Below are 12,046 nucleotides of genomic sequence, written 5' to 3' on the forward strand. Positions count from 1 at the left end.
GCAATCTGGAGTTTGCTTTGCATAACCAGACAAATTCAGTGGAATTTGATTCTTCTCATGCTGATAATAATACTGTTCAAATAATCAAGAATATAAATTGTTTACATCATGGCCCAATCCAGCAATCATTTTGCACGCATTCTGTTTATACCTGAACTCTGATGCGCGTCTGGTAAATAGACAAAGCTGATGTTGCCAGAAACAGAAGGCTTTTATTCACTAAAAAAGGAACGATGTGGAACAGACAATAAACAGACAATACTGAGCATGTGGACCTCCCGACTGAAGGCCGGAGGGGGAGGGCTGCAGCCTTTATACCCTGAGGGCGGAGCCTCCAGTTAAGGGTGCAGCCGAATTAAAGGTGTCAGGGAGTGTCTCGTATATGAACAGTAGTGGCAACAATATATACAGCTCAACCGTGCCGAAGGCACGACAGTGGTTTACCACAGACTCATTCCAGATTTAGTTGAAATTGTAAGAAACAGAATTGCCAAGGTTATATTGTAAGGATACCAGTGCTATCAAGAACTTGTTACAATCTTGGTAGGGAGCAGTAACTCTTCCAGAAGGAAACCCCCAAATCCCCGTTATTAACTATGTTATGATATGGCAGGTGGCCAGCCTGACCAAATCCCAGAGAAAAACTTAATAATGTTATCACAACGATCTGCAATTTGTATTTTATTACACCGAACCCAGGAGTGAGAAAACATTTGGAGCATCTAAATATTAAATTAAAATTCTGATTGACAGAAGCATGTGGAGATGCCAGTGTTGAACTGGGATCGGCATGGTAAGAAGTCTCACAACATCAGTTTAAACAAGTTTATTTGGTATCACAAGCTTTCGGGGTGACTCACCTGATGAAGGAGCAGTGCTCCGAAAGGGGGGGAGGGGAAGTTGTGAGACTTCTTACTGTGACACTGTATGTATTGTTGCCACTACTGTTTATATACGAGACACTCCCTGACACTGTGACAAACTTAAACACACAAGATTACAGTTGTTGTGGTGAGCTTCTTCTGACTAATCACAGGAGTCCCAGGGACAGATTACAATCGTTTATTCATGATTCAAGCATGGAGGGAACTAAGGTATTCAAATCTCAGTCTTCATTTCCTTAGAAGCTGAGGAGGCCAATTTCCTTTCTCTGGTTCCTTCCCTCGTTTCATCTTCAATTTTTGTTGAACTTTGAAAGCACAGATTCCATCTCAAATTATATAACCTTCATCATGATCAAGAAAACATGATGAAGTGGAACGAACGTCTGGCGAGATGACAACTTGGGTCTCAGTCCATCCCAACAAAACAGTCTGTATAAAAGCCATTAGTTCCAAGATGTTTAGTTTTCTTGCCCTGTTTATACCGTTGACCTCAACCCATATTACATGCAACCAGTAAGCTGGGGATATAGACAGAGCTGAAAATTAGCTCACTACATTGACCAGAATTTAGAACGGCCTAAAACTGATGGAGGTTTCTTAGGGTCTGACCTCTGATCTCAGTATACACACAATAAACGTTTCTCTATGCTTCGGCAAACATAGTTTGTCAGGAAAGACAAATGAAAGAAGCTTCCTTTACGGAACTGTCTTGTAATCCAAGGAGCTGCGACAAACTCTAAAGGGGCAATTTAAAGTTCAAATAGATTTCATCAATTCAATAGAAGGAGTTCAGGGAGAATGAGCTCCTGCGTCAGAGCCAGATTCCCGCAGCAGTAGGGGCTACAGCGTTAATTATTGTAATGTGATTTTGTGATCTAACTTAATGATGTTAAATCTTTGTGGGGAGGTGCATTGATGAAAGATTGGGGTGATATAATCCGGGGCACTAAGGAATTCAGAGAGTTTGTCGGAGCACAGCTACATTAAAATCAAATCTTCAGTTCATTTCTCCCATCAATCATAGAATGGAATCCCTACAGAGCAGGAGGGGGCCATTCAGCCCATCAAGTCTGCACTGACCACAATCCCACCCAGGCCCTATTCTCGTAACCCCACTTATTTGCCCTGCTAATCTCCTGACACTAGGGTCGCACAGCCAATCAAACTAACCCGCACATCTTTGGACTGTGGCAGGAAACTGGAGCACCTGGAGGAAACCCATGCAAACACGGGGAAAATGTGCAAACTCCACACAGACAGTGACCCGAGGCCGGAATTGAACCCAGATCCTTGGCGCTGTGAGGCAGCAGTGCTAACCACTGTGCCACCGTGCTGCCCAATGAATATCAAGAGTGAATCAGACACTACTGCAATGAGCTAGACTAAGGAGTTAATTCACAAAATAGATTTTGGTTGTTACTTAATTGATCCCTCTGGTGTCCAATCAGTATGTGACAAATATTAGCATATCAATGTTGCTAGTTTAGTACAGAATATATGGGCTTACTTTCTGCGGAAGTCTATTGTGACTATTGAGAATAAGAATTGCATAACCTTATCACTCCCACATAGCAACTACAGGGGAACCTGTGTGGAGGACAGGAATCCATCAATGGATGTGACACATAACTGTTCGGTAAAATTCTTTCTGGGTGCAAAATGGAACAACGTTGTAAATTCTACTGCCATCTCTATACTTTTAGTTATTTAATATTATAAGACCATAAGACATAGGAGCAGAAGTAGGCCTTGCAGCTCGTCAAGTCTGTTCTGCCATTCAATGAGATAATAACTGATTGGATAGGATTATCCTCAACTCCGCTTTCCTGCCTTATTCCCATAACTCTGGATTCCCTTCCGGACTAAAATCTACCTCAGCCCTGAACATACTTAACAACGCAGCCTCTACAGGGACATAAAGGACATTAGTAAACCAGATGGGTTTTTACAATTGACAATGGTTTTATGGTCATCCTTAGACTTTTAGTTCCACATGTTTTATCCCCAGCTGAGTACAGATGCACTGATATCAATGACATCAGGGTGAAGTGATTTTGTGCCACTTTGTTGCTTGTGTTTCAGATGCATTTCGACGAAGAAGATCTGAGGACATATGGGAGAGTTGCTGTTGAGAAGTTCGAAGTGGGGGCACCTCTGCCTCCTTTTTTCTCCAACCCACCCTTGGTAAGCTCGATCAAGCTCAGTTTCCTACTGTGATCATCCAGGGACACTCTGATACAGACAAAGATCTCTTAAAGTAATCCAACCCAGCACTTCTGTCTCCCGAAGGATGACCAATTCAGTTGTCTACAATTTTAAATCGGAAGCACCAAGACATCAATTCCACCCTAAAGCCAGCCGAGGCACAAAACTAAAGACAATGTACTATATCACTTATTTTTATGGACTCTAATTTAACCATCCTATCCTTCCCACTCTGTAATCTATATTTGAATGTGTTTGTGTATGCTTGCTCACAGATGTGCACACAAATGTTTCTAGTTAACTTACTTAGATTGGTCCAAGTATAATAAAGTTAACTCTTTCTCTGTTAAGTTCAAGAAAATGTGTCCGAGTGGTTCTTTTACGGTCACAGCGCATAAATAGTTAAGTACTCACTGAAATGTTAAGATATCCTTTCCAAACAGAAAAACCTGTTGCAGTCAAGTAAGGAGATGACAATGATGGGAGCCATTCATTCATTCCTCACCTGGCTGTAGCACTCAGGAAGCAATTGCAGAAAGAAGTGGTGAAGGAATAAGCAGTTACACCCAGAAGAATAGAAACATGTTAATTAATCATGACTTCTAGGACCACACTATGAAACATAGAAACATAGAAACCCTACAGTGCAGAAGGAGGCCATTCGGCCCATCGAGTCTGCACCGACCACAATCCCACCCAGGCCCTACCCCCACATATTTAAATCGCTAATCCCTCTAACCTACGCATCTCAGGACTCTAAGGGGCAATTTTTAACCTGGCCAATCAACCTACCCGCACATCTTTGGACTGCTATGAACTGCTATGAAACTGTGAAACTGCTATGAGACACTGTGAGGCTGCTGCCTCACAATGCCAGGGACCAGGGTTCAATTCCCGGCTTGAGTCACTGTCTGTGTGCAGTCTGCACGTTCACCCCATGTCTGCGTGGGTTTCCTCCGGTGCTCCAGTTTCCTCCCACTGTCTGAAAGACATGCTGGTTAGCTGCACTGGCCATGCTGAATTCTCCCTTAGTGTACCCGAAAGGCGCTGGAGTGTGGTGACTAGGGGATTTTCACAGTGATTTAACTGCAGTGTTAACGTAAGCCAACTTGTGACACCAATTAAGTAACTTTAAAAACTTTAAATCTTCCAGCACGCGTTGGAAAAATTCCATTCACCTCAGAAAGTTACATCCGGGAATTTCTGCCAACCCTTCCAAATTGATTTTTAAAAGTAATGGCCTGGAAGCAATGAAACCTCCAGTACACTCAGCTGTCCGGCATTCAATCAATAATCTTACTAGTGAAAACCAGTGGGGTTTTCCATGAAGACCAGCCAGCCCTGTAGGAACCAAAATCTTAGCTAAAACAGATGCATCATTAATTTAACAGTTCTTGTTTTATGTCTGTCTCAGGGAGAATACTGTTATATCTGATGTTCAGGTCAATCTGGTAACAATGAAAAATCAGCATCCTACAGGGAGCAGGATTGACCATATTTGACCTCCCTGTTTCTTACTGATTTTTCATTGTTCATGGCGTTGCTCAATTCCAATTATATTGAATTTATCACAGCGCCAGGGACCCGGATTCAACTCCGGCCTCGGGTGACTGTGCGGAGTCTGCACATTCTCACCGTGTCTGCGTGGGTTTTCTCCGGGTGCTCCAGTTTCCTCCCACAGTCCAAAGATGTGTAGGTTAGGGGATTAGCCATGGTAAAATGCATGGCATTATGGGGATAGAGCGGAGGGGAGGATCTGGGTAAGATGCGCTTTTGGAGAGTCGGTGCAGACACAATGGGCCTCTTTCTGTACTGTGGGGAGTCTATGATTCTAACAAATTATTACAGTTTTTTGATTGGAATTCAAATATGATTTTTATCAAAAATATATATCGCAATGACCATATACTGTGACACTAACCACAACAATGGTGATGTAATTTTTACTTATACCTTAAGTTATATTAAGGTTACTCAGAAAACTGTCTTGCTTATTTTAAATATACTTTGTTGGTAACCTGAGTTTAAATATATTTTGTTGGTAGCCTGAGTTAAAATGGAATATAGTGACCGGGACTTTATTGGGTCACCCTGCCCATTGATGGGCGGAGCGAGCCGGCAAAATCGCTAGAGGGCCGAGAAACTAAGATCACGCCCGACTTCTCGGCTCTCTCAATTTTACAAGACCCGGATTTCCAGCTCGATCAGCATCACATCAGAAATGGGCAAGTGACTGAATAAATTACTCAAATTTATTTAAATGAAGATTTTCACGTGTCTAGCGAGCCCGGCACTCAATCGTCCGGGCTCACTTGCCTTTATGACCTCGCCGGGAGAGGTTCTCTCCAGCGAGGAAAACACCGACTTCCCAGGAACAGTCATGTTGCATCGTCAGTGGAACCGGGGGCCACTGAGGCCCCCTGGGGAGGCCATGGGCAAAGGGGGGGTGCCCTGTGGGCAGTGCCTGGCTGGCAGTGCCAAGGTGGTACCTGCCCAATGGGCAGTACCGCTGCACACTCTGCAAATGCAATTACACTGGTAGGGGGGGGAGGGCCGTTGTTGCTCTGCAGATGCGATCGGATTGAGGGGGCGAGATGCCCATGAGTTGTGAGGCTCGCAATCGGCCGTGGACCCCTGTGATTGCAGAGGAGGGAGGGGAAGTTTGTTGAGGCTGTCTGCAGCAGCAGGGGCCTGACAGCTCTATCACTGTCTGTCAGACCCCTGCTTTTGCAATTGTGTATGTGCAGCATCAGAGGACTGCACATGCACAGTAGCTCCTTCTACAGGCTGGCTGGCAAATTAAAACCAACCCACTGCCTACAGCAGCTAGGAAGCCATTTTTTTCAATGACTAAGTACGTAAGATTGGGTGTGAAAACTCACCCAAAAAACTCTCCCATTTTCACACTAGATGGACATTTAGAATCATTCTCATAAAATTCCTCCCAGTGTGTTAAAATGTTATCATGTATTCAACAGTGTTACTTGCTGGGAGAACAGGATACTGTAAAATTCTTCATAAAAAGCTTCTCTACATGCTAGCTGACCTCAATTACTCCTGTTCTAATGTTATAACGATGTGAAGTATCCCCTGTTCTGCCATGTGACATTCAGCCACAACAAAAAAAGCACTCATTTGCCATAAAGTTAACAAACTGTATGAACTCACAGCAAAACACTTCCAAGAAAAAAATTAGCATTGAAAAACTATTAAATAAATGTGAATATGTGCACTCTCTGTTTACATGAAAGAGTAAAAGTAAACCATCAAAGCGAGGCTATCTAAGCCTAAAGTCATTGGCTATCTTATCTCACTCCCACCCATCATTTATTCCTCACAAAGCAACTTGGAAAGTGTGATTCAGGTCCTCTGGTAAAGTCCTAAACAGTACATGCTCAGATCGTGCTGGTCTGTACTACAGGTCACCAGACGGAATACATTTTACATAACGTGCTATTTTTCAGTCACATTTTGCGTTGTAGGTTTACTAACTTTTGCTTTGTGTTTTTAATTTTCCCTAGAAAATATAGTCTATTGTTCTCCATTCTCAATTGAGTTTACAATCAATGAAAGTATTATTATTAATAAATGAGGTAAGATAAGGTGATACAAGAGTGGGCAGCAATTATGGAAGGAGCAGATAAGAGGGAAGGGTAATGGGTGGACTGAGACCCAGAGAGCGCACAGGGCAAGAAAGTATCTGTTTAATCGCACTCACCTTTTTAACACATTTTTTTCAGCTGCCTGTAGGAATTAAAGGTAGAATTTTAAACTTTGGCAGTGGTGAATGGATTAGCCAAGAGTAAGTCATGTGAGGCAAACTGGATTTTGTGAGGAGGTCATTAGCTTGGTGAACAGGGTATTTCTCCAAATGGGATTCTTGAAAGCATCGAGGCTTCCCTACAAGAAATAAGCAAAAATGAAAGCACATGGAATAGGAGATAACCTTGTGATGTGAGTTGGTAACTGTTGGGACTGTGAGGAAATGGTTCAACCTCTGACTGGTGGAATATAACAAAAGGTGTTCCCCTGGAATTTGTACAATGCCCTCAACCTTTTTGCCATACCATGAATTAGATGAAAGAACAGAGTTTTATATTCATGCTTGCATATGACATTACGTTTGGAGAGTCAGTGCGTTGCATGGATGGGAGTAAAAAGTTACAAAGGAACATAGTTTGAGTCAGACTGACGAGCAGAGTTCAAGTGATGCAAGTGGCTGTCAATGGTGTTATCGATCAGTCCTTACTCAGCAATAACCTGCTCACTAACACTGAATTTGTGTTCTATCAGGGCCTCTCAGCTGCTGACCTCATTACAACCTTGGTCCAAACATGGACAAAACGTGGGGCGGCACAGTAGCCCCATGGACGTGGGGCGGCACGGTAGCACAGTGGTTAGCACTGCTGCTTCACAGCTCCAGGGACCTGGGTTCAATTCCCGGCTCGGGTCACTGTCTGTGTGGAGTTTGCACATTCTCCTCGTGTCTGCGTGGGTTTCCTCCGGGTGCTCCGGTTTCCTCCCACAGTCCAAAGATGCGCGGGTTAGGCTGATTGGCCATGCTAAAAATTGCCCTTAGTGTCCTGGGATGCGTAGGTTAGAGGGATTAGTGGGTAAAATATGTAGGGATAAGGGGGTAGGGCCTGGGTGGGATTGTGGTCGGTGCAGACTCGATGGGCCGAATGGCCTCTTTCTGTGCTGTAGGGTTTCTAAGATTCTAAGAAAAGAGTTGAACTCAAGACATGAGGGGATAGTGACTACCCTTGACATAAAGGTAGCAATGACCAAATGTGGCATCAAGGAGCCCAGGCAAAACTGGAGTCAATTGGAATTGGGGGTATATTCTCTACTAGTTGGAATCATACCTAGCACAAAGGAAGACTATTATGGTTGTTAGAGGTCAATCATCTCAGTCCCAAGACATCACTGTTGGAGTTGCTCAGAGAAAGTTCAAGGCCCAACCATCTTCAGCTGCTTCATCAACAACCTTCCCTTGACATATAACGGCATTACCATCACTGAATTCCCCACAATCAAGATCCTAGGGCTTACCATTGACCATAAACTGAGCTAGACCAGCCATATGAATAAGATGGCTACAAGAAGCTGGGATTTCTGCAGTGAGTAATTCACCTCCTTGATTCCCTCAAGTCTGTGCACCATCTGCAAGCCCTGAATGTAGTGGAAAGCTCTCCACTTGCCTGGATGAGTGCAGCTCCAACATCACTCAAGAAGCTTGGCACCATCCAGGTCAAAGCAGGCTCTTGATTCCCACATCCTCTACCACCTTAAATATTCACTCCAACCACCACCAATGCACAGTGGCAGTGGTGTGTACCATCTGCAAGATGTACTGCATAACTCACCAAGGCTCCTTCGACAGCACCTACCAAACCCATGACCTCTACCACCTCAAAGGACAGGGGCAGCATGGGAACACCAACACCTGCAAGTTCCACTCCCAAGCCACACACCATCCTGACTGGGAAATATATTGTTGTTCCTTCACTGTAGCTGGGTCAAAATCCTGGAACTCCCTTCCTAATAGCACTGTGGGTTTACCCATATCACATGGCATGAAGAAGTTCAAGAAGGCAGTTAGTTCAACACCACCTTCTTAAATGCAGTTAAGGCTGGGCAATAAATGCTGGCCCAGCCAGCGATTCTTACATACCGTGAAATAATTCTTTAAAATGTGAGGTTATCCACTTTCAATCTGAGAAAGACAAACCAGGATATTTTCTTAATTTGAGAGAGACTCAGCTATGGAAGAGCAAACAGATTTAGCTGTTTAAGTACACATCTCACTGAAATCTAGTACAGACGCACAAAGTAATCAAAAGGTTCATTGAATTGTTAGCTTTTATCAAAAGTGTTTGGGAATTCAAAATTGAGGAAGTGGCCCGGTGGCACAGTGGTTAGCACTGCTGCCTCACAGCACCAGGGACCCGGGTTCAATTCCGACCTCAGGTCACTGCCTGTGCGGAGTTTGCACGTTCTCCCCATGTCTGTGTAAGTTTCCTCTGGGTGCTCCGGTTTCCTCCCACAGTCCAAAGGTGTCAGTGTTAGGTTGATTGGCCATGCTAAATTGACCCTAGTGTCAGGGGATTAACAGAGTAAATATGTGGGGCTATGGGAATAGGGCCTGGGTGGGATTGTGGTCAGTGCAGACTCGATGGGCCGAATGGCCTCTTCCTGCACTGTAAGTATTCTATGATTCGATTCTATGATACTTCACTTCACTGAATCACAGAATTGTTACGGTACAGGTGGAGGCCATTTGGCCCATCGTGTCTGCACCAGCTCTCCAAATGAACTTCATGACTTAGTGCCATTTCCTGCCAATTCCCCCAACCCCTAAACATTGTTTTTATTCAAGTAATCATCGAATGCCCCTTTGAAACCTTGATTTAATTTGCCTCCACCACACTTCCAGGCAGTGCATTCCAGACTTGAACCACTTGTTGTGTGAAAAAGTTTGTTCTCCCCTCACACTTTCTTCTTTTGCAATCTGTGCCTCTTGTGCTAGGCCCTTTAATAAACAGGAACAGTTTCTCCCTATCTACTCCGTCCAGCCCCCTCATGACTTTGAGCATCTATATCAAGGGCGGGATTTTCCGGCCACACACGTCCCAAGACCAGAAATTCCTGCCTGAGGTCAACGGATCTTTAAATGGTCCGCCGAATTTTCTGTCCCGCACTACAATTCCCTCGGCAAGCAGGACGGAAAAATTTCACCCCAAATTTCCTCTTAGCCGCTTTCTCTCCAAGGAAAACAGTTCTAACCTCTCCAATCTATCATCATAACTGAAGTTTCTATCCCTGGAACCAATCTTGTAAACCTCTTCTGCATTCTCTCCAAAGTGTTCAGATCCTTCCTATAGTGTGATACCCAGAACTGTACACAATATTCCAACTTAGGTCTAACTAGTGTTTTGTACAAGTTCAGCATAACCCCCTTGCTCTTGTACTCTATGCCACTATTAATAAAGCCCAGAGTTCTATATGCTTTATTAACTGTTCTCACCACCTGTCTTGCCATCTTCAATGATCTATGTAATCATACACCCAGGTCCCTCTGCTCCCCTTTAAGAATTTTGCCCTTACTTTATGTTTCCTCTCCGTGTTGCGGATAGCGATGAGCATTGTCGGGCAATACAGCAGGATATAGATAGGTTGGAAAATTGGGCGGAGAGGTGGCAGATGGAATTTAATCCAGATAAATGCGAAGTGATGCATTTTGGAAGAAATAATGTAGGGAGGAGTTATACAATAAATGGCAGAGCCATCAAGAGTATAGAAACACAGAAACACTAGGTGTGCAAGTCCACAAATCCTTGAAGTTGGCAACACAGGTGGAGAAGGTGGTGAAGAAGGCATATAGTATGCTTGCCTTTATAGGACGGGGTATAGAGTATAAAAGCTGGAGTCTGATGATGCAGCTGTATAGAACGCTGGTTAGGCCACATTTGGAGTACTGCATCCAGTTCTGGTCGCCGCACTACCAGAAGGACGTGGAGGCGTTAGAGAGAGTGCAGAGAAGGTTTACCAGGATGTTGCCTGGTATGGAGGGTCTTAGTATTGAGGAGAGATTGGGTAAACTGGGGTTGTTCTCGCTGGAAAGACGGAGAATGAGGGGAGATCTAATAGAGGTGTACAAGATTATGAAGGGGATAGATAGGGTGAATGGTGGGAAGCTTTTTCCCAGATCAGAAGTGACGATCATGAGGGGTCACGGGCTCAAGGTGAGAGGGGCGAAGTATAACTCAGATATTAGAGGGATGTTTTTTACACAGAGGGTGGTGGGGGCCTGGAATGCGCTGCCAAGTAGGGTGGTGGAGGCAGGCACGCTGACATCGTTTAAGACTTACCTGGTTAGTCACATGAGCAGCCTGGGAATGGAGGGATACAAACGATTGGTCTAGTTGGAGCGGCACAGGCTTAGAGGGCCGAAGGGCCTGTTTTCCTGTCCTGTACTGTTCTTTGTTCTTTGTGTTCTTCCTACCAAAATGCATTCTCATTCTTCTCCACACTTAGGACTGGTACAAATTTGTACACTTGTACAAATCCTTGGTCAGAGCCCATGTGGAGTACTGAATTCAGTGTCCCATCTTAGGAAAGATATTTTGGCTTTGGTGGAGCTATTGATGTAGTAAAGGCAGGTCAATTCTACTAGTTGGAACCTCATGAGCGTGGAAAGGCACATGGAGCTGAATGGCCTACTCCTGTCCCTAAGTTTTTTTCAGCATTAATGTAGCATTGGAACAAGACACATTACTGTAGACTCTTAAATATATATTTCAATTAGACTATAATTAAGATGAAGTCAGCAAAGCCAGCTAAATGATAACTCCCATTAAGAAACTATATTTAGGACACAAAGAAATAGAGGCGTTTGTTGAATCTATGATGTATATATATATACACAGTTTTAAACAGTAACGGCTACATTCATACAAATAGATTTAGATCATGCACTTCATTTCTTTTATCTGCTATTCTATTAATCCGCAGATGTTGGAACATGGCTGTCTTATCCAGCTGTCCAATTTAAATGTGTTATAAGTGGACAATTATAGAAAACACTGGCTTTTATAAATTTGGATTGCCAATGTACAATGCTTGCCTATCAGGATCAGCTACAGCAAATTTGGGAGAAAGACAGAAAAATGCTCAGTGGGTCAGGTAGCATCTATGGAAATGAGTAAACATTTTGGGTTGAAGCCCTTTCATCAAAGTTGGCCACAATCGTCAGGAGACATTGCAGGAAAATCCATTAATTCAGATTTTCTGTTCGCTGAACTTAATTAATGTAAATTTATAAAATCTCCCCTATTAGTTGCGTAAAACAAATAGAATGTTTAATAAAATGTACATATTTTACTGGAGTGAGAGAGCTAATTACTGACTGAAAACAACTCTAATGAGTTCAACAACATGACTTAACTGAGCATGCA

Source organism: Mustelus asterias, chromosome 18 (genome assembly GCF_964213995.1).
Source record: "Mustelus asterias chromosome 18, sMusAst1.hap1.1, whole genome shotgun sequence".
NCBI classification, from domain to species: domain Eukaryota; kingdom Metazoa; phylum Chordata; class Chondrichthyes; order Carcharhiniformes; family Triakidae; genus Mustelus; species Mustelus asterias.